Below are 451 nucleotides of genomic sequence, written 5' to 3' on the forward strand. Positions count from 1 at the left end.
GCACTATATCTGACAGTATTCTGGTGCGCGTTGTCATGTTTCAGTATTCAATATTCTGGTGCTGAAAGTATTCCACTTCTATTCATAAGGTTTTCAGTGACTAAATATTTGAAGTAGTCCATCTCTCCTTCTTCCTAGTGTGTCTTTGTCTGGAAGCTCAGCTGAAACCTGTCCACCCTGGGTGACCCTGCTGGCATTTAAAATACCCATGGCATAGCTTTCAGAATCACAGAAACATGCAAGCCACCACAGTACAACAAACTGACAACGAGTGGTGGGACAAACTGGCAGATGAGCTTATCGTCTTTTGTGTTGTTTTTAAAGAACGTAACGTGTCTGAACACATACCTCACCGGATGGAATACACAGAAATCAAATTGACTACATCTGTGGAAAGAGACAGTGGAAAAGCTCCACATCATCAGCCAAAACAAGAACAGGTGCAGACTGT

The sequence above is a fragment of the Chrysochloris asiatica genome, unplaced genomic scaffold, assembly GCF_000296735.1.
Source record: "Chrysochloris asiatica unplaced genomic scaffold, ChrAsi1.0 scaffold00313, whole genome shotgun sequence".
Lineage (NCBI taxonomy): Eukaryota > Metazoa > Chordata > Mammalia > Afrosoricida > Chrysochloridae > Chrysochloris > Chrysochloris asiatica.